This window comes from Camelus bactrianus, chromosome 14 (assembly GCF_048773025.1).
Source record: "Camelus bactrianus isolate YW-2024 breed Bactrian camel chromosome 14, ASM4877302v1, whole genome shotgun sequence".
In the NCBI taxonomy this organism is placed as follows: Eukaryota; Metazoa; Chordata; class Mammalia; order Artiodactyla; family Camelidae; genus Camelus; species Camelus bactrianus.
This window is the reverse complement of record NC_133552.1, coordinates 1,750,001-1,754,936: the sequence shown is the minus strand read 5'-3', so window position 1 is coordinate 1,754,936 and position 4,936 is coordinate 1,750,001.

Genomic DNA, 4,936 nt, shown 5'->3' with positions numbered 1-4,936 from the left:
CGTCCCCTCCGCCCGGCCGAGGCCGTCGCTGTCCCCAGGGCTCCCTGGCTCACACACGCGCAGCCCTGAGTGTGCGCCACCGCCCCCCTGACAGCTTTGATTTTTGACCCATTTCATTCTTCAAGCGGCTGTGAGGGTGTGAACATCTCTCTCCCCACTTTATAGATGAGGAGACTGAGGAACAAGGACACCAAGGACCTTGCTTGAGACCCCGCAGCAGGTCAGCAGCAGAGCTGGGACGTGACGCAGGCAATCCCACTTTAGAACGCAGCCTGCGTCGCGACTCTGTGGCGCCCACGACCTCTGACACACTCGCGCCCACACAGGTGCGCCCTCATCCCGGGCCGTGCTGTCCTGTAATTGGTTCGCATTCAGGTACCTGTTCACTGCGCACCCCCACCCCCCAACCGGCCTGCAGCCCTGTGAGGGCAGGGACCAGCCTGGGCCCGTTCACCAGCACAGCCTGCGGGATTCCTCTGACGATTCCGGGGAGGGTGCGGGGTTGGAGACTGAGTTTGCAACTGAGAGGAGTAAGCGGGCCTGAGGTTCCTGAACGGCCGGCGTGCGTGTGTGCCACCAGCAGAAAAACAGCCAGAGATGGCTCTCCTCTGCTGTCTCCCTACAATCCCATCTGGTTCTAAACTCATCCAATTTCTCAGTTTATAGATTGAGAAAAAGGGAGTGAAAAGAACGTTCTGAAGTCTTTTACATTCATTGAATAGAAAAGTCGATGCTTTTTGAAAATGTGGCCGACGCTAGATTTGAACGTGCGCGTGACATTCTCGGCATCGGTTGTCCGCCAGGAGCACCGCGGACGGGGAGACCCCCAGCCTGGCCTCCCGCCCTCACAGCTGCTGGCCCTGGAATTTGCTTTCCGCATCTGCGTGGTGGGACAGGGGACGCTGTCCTGAGGGGTCACAGGGCGACTGAACGACGTGAAGGCTACTTGTGACATCGCCGGGGCCTTTGGTAACTGTGGTCCTACCGTCCCAGCAGCAGTAAATCTCATAGCGCAGGATAGATCTTTCCAAAAAACACTTGCTTTTACGGATAAGTTTTAGATCCATACGGAAGTTTGAAAAGCCGGAGATATTTTTAAAGTTGCATTTTTTATTTTATTTTTTATTTTAGTGTAGTTGGTTACAATGTTAGTTTCAGGTGTACAGCAAAGTGATTCAGTTATACGTATACACACATGTATATTTTTTTCAGATTCTTTTCCATTATAACCTACTATAAATTTTATTTACAAACCAGAAATAGACTCACAGACATAGAAAATAAACTATGGTTACCAAAAGTGGGGGGGATAAATCGGGAGTTTGGGGTTTGCAAAGACACACTACTGTATATAAAGTAGGTAAACAACAAGGTCCTGCTGTGCAGCACAGGGATCTACATTCAATTTCTCATAATAACCTATAATGAAAAAGTCACTGTTAAATGTAAAGGCCCATGAGTCTGACTCCTGAGAACGCAGGGTCCAGCACCGGGAGGGCTGCCAGGTGGCCAGGGCCACCTGGGCCCACGGTTCTGCTGAGATCCCTTCTGGGGCCGGGTGGTGGGCAGGCCGCGGGCAGCACAGGCTGGAGGAGCTCCGGTCACTTCAGTGGCTCTGGAGAGACTCCATCGGACCCCCGCCGGGGCTCAGAGCAGCTGAGGGCACGGGCGGGGGGCTCCTTGCCCACCTGCGTGGTAGACGGGTCCTTCCTGGGCCCCGGCACTCACATCCGGAATCAACAAAACCAGCAAGGAAGCGACAGCTTCCACCCCACGCCCTGCTCCATGCCTGGCCCACGCAGTACAGCTCCCCAGAGCCCCCAGCCAGTTGTACCCGCGTGCTTCAAAAAATACACACTCTTTTCTTAGGTAAGCTAACATTTTAAAAAATATTACTTGTCTTTATTATTTATTTCAGCAGAGGTACTGGGGATGGCACCCTACAGAACACGCGCTCCGCCACTGAGCTATGCCCTCTCCCCTGCTAGGCTAACATTTTTAGCTTCATGTTGTAAAGCTTTTCATTAGACTGACTCTAAGGTGGCTTACAGACCTTTAGGAGGAGCACCTGCCTGTTAAAAGAGAATCGTGTTGTCCGTAAAATCATTAAATCATTCGTGGCAGAAATCCTGGCAGCACCAGTGAGACGGAGGCTTCCTGGGCAGCCTGCAGGGAGCCCTCTCGGATGCCCTGGGGCCCTCCACGCAGGGGGCCACCCGCTGCTCCTCTTGTCCTGGTCCACACTCTACAGTCTCCTCTTGTCTCCCCACTTTCAGACCCGCACACATGTGCACACACACGTGCTTACACACGCACAGGCGACCGGCTCTGCCGATGGTCAGCAGGTACTGCTGATGAGCGTGTCTGCGTGTCAGCCGTCCTGTGAAGGCTGACAGTGGGCAACACTTTACTGTTACTGTTCTTTGGATTTTTACTTCTTAAGCGAAATATTTCATCTCCTGACATCACCTGATTTGTAAAGAAAACACAAGCCCCGTCTCCGGTGGCGCTGGAATTCGCGCCCTCCTCCGCCGCCCTGCCAGCACACTTCTGTGTGTTCTCCCGAGAGCAAAACCAGGAGGGCCCGTCCTGAGCACACGGGTGCTCGGGCTGCTCAGCCCGTGCCATCCCCGACCTGCACCTGCACGTGTTTGTCTCTGCGTTGCTGGCGGAGCCCCGGCTGCCCCCACAGAGCCGGCCGGGTGGCATCGGTGACCCTGGCACAGCCTGGCCGGGTGTGAGTCCCAACGCGGCGACATCCTTCCCGCAGAGCCACCCAATGCGGGGCCGCTCTGCTGAGCCCCCCACCCCGGCACCTGCCGACCAGGGCTCCCTGGAAAAGTGCGGGTTTGAGAAGCTCTCACCCTGCTCAGTGAGTGCAGATGAAAGCATCTGTTGTTGGTGGTTTTCTGCCTTTTTTTTTTTTCTTTTTTTTTTTTAATGTTCAGGGAAGAAGAGAAAAGAGCTTAGTAACAAGATCCTCCCCGAACCGCGCCCGCCGAGAGTAATCAGGTGATACCCATCGCACAAAATTCCACAGGCTCCTTCCAGGAGGCCCGGCCACAATGCTGCCCATTGTTTACACTTTAATTAACTTCTGTTTTACTGATTTATTTTGTTAAAAAAAAAAAAAAGATGAATTAGCCTTCTGCTTAGAACTGAATTATTGCAACCTGAAACTGGCCATACCTTTCTTGAGAACTTCAAAGCCCAGCAAAGGTTGTTTATGTGCAGGAAATCAAATTAGCGAAACGATTACAGTGGCTTAATGGTTTGGGGTGGCCAGGCTGATGGGGAGCACCCCCTTGGCCCCCAACTCCTGAAAGCAGCTCTCAGCTGTAAGTGGATTTGCCGGCTCCGAGCGGGCGGCGAGAAGGACGTGCTGCCCTGGGTGTGCAAGGCCTCACCTGTTTCATGTGGGAAGCTTCAAGTGAGAGGCAAGGGAGGAGAAAATTGCAGTGCGTTTGGGGGGAGACTGGGGGAACGGGAACGGAGACCACCAGTGGAAAAGAAGGGGCCCCTGAACCTGGGATGAAATGAAGCGCATCCTTCAACTGAAACACACGCCGGCCCGCTCAGAAATAAACTGCCGCGGCCGGAGGGCTGCACGCTGGGCACCTGAAGAAGGTGCCCGGCCATGTTTAGGCAACGCCGGGGAGGAGTAATTATACTCCAGTGTTGGCGTGGCCTCTTTCCACGGGGACCAGACACCTGGACCAGAAAAGCAGGAGCTATTTCGGGTGCTACACGGCGCTGCGGAAACACGAGAGGTGAAGGCACAGAGCCGCCCTCGTGGAAATCACAGGCCCTGATTAACAGTCTCACCCAGACATCAGCGCGAGTGAGCGTTTAACAGAAGCCTTGTCCAGTGAGCCGCAGGGATGCCTGCTGAGGTTTCTGAAGTCGTGTAACAAGAACAGCCAAGTCTCCAAAGCCTCCAGCTCCTTACGACCGGGAAAGGACTGCAGTCAACCTGCTGCAGACGGGGTGCTGTCTACACTCTGCCCAGAGTGTGCATGGTCAGGGCCGGCCCTCGGCGGCCGAACGCCCCCACTGCTCTCCCCAGCGGTCAGCTGGCCAGCGCTGAAAGGAGCAAACCAGGACAGAAAATAAACTTTCTAAGCACCAAAGCACAAATTACCATGCTCTAAACCCTTGGTTGTTAAAATGAACGGGTCCTCCGGAACTGACTTTTCCTGGAACACTAAAGTACGTAATTCAGTGTCTTAAGCTTCTATAAAGAGAGGCCAAAACTAAAGCTTCACAGAAGCAGTCAGACAGAATTATTCCAGCATCCGAGACAGACCTTACAAAGGTTAAGCTGTAATAGGTTGGTCTCTGTATGAGTTAGAGCAACTGAACCTGTGCCCAGAAACCAGGCTGAATTGGAGGAATTCCAGCTGATGGTCTGTAGAGAAATTTCATAGGCTCTCTCTCTTTTGGGCTGTAATAAAGTGAATATTAGAACCGAGGATAGATCTTTGGTTTCTGGTCCTGACCACCCCATCCCCACACTTAGCTATGTGACTGTGAATGAGTTTTATACAAACTTCAGTATCCTCATCCATAAAACGGGCATAAAAATTAACCTAGTTTCTGCTCAGGACTGTCCTAAAGATCAGGTGAAAGGGATCTTGTAAACCGAAAGCACTGTATACATGCCAGGGTCGTGTTTAAAGGGAATTTGGCTTCCTAAAGATGTTTTTGAATTGTTCTGCCATTGAAAGTTGCATTTTTAAGCTTAATTATATAGCAAATCAAGAGAAACATAATTTTTGAGCAGGAAATATTTCTTAGGCCCAAATTTTTTTGGGGGGAGAGCTATTCTTGCAATTATATTAAAGACTAAATTTTTCAATATTGATACTTACATAACAAGTATGTGTAGGCACCAGGTGTGTGTGCTGGGAAGTGACGGCCTGATGGAGGATGTTTA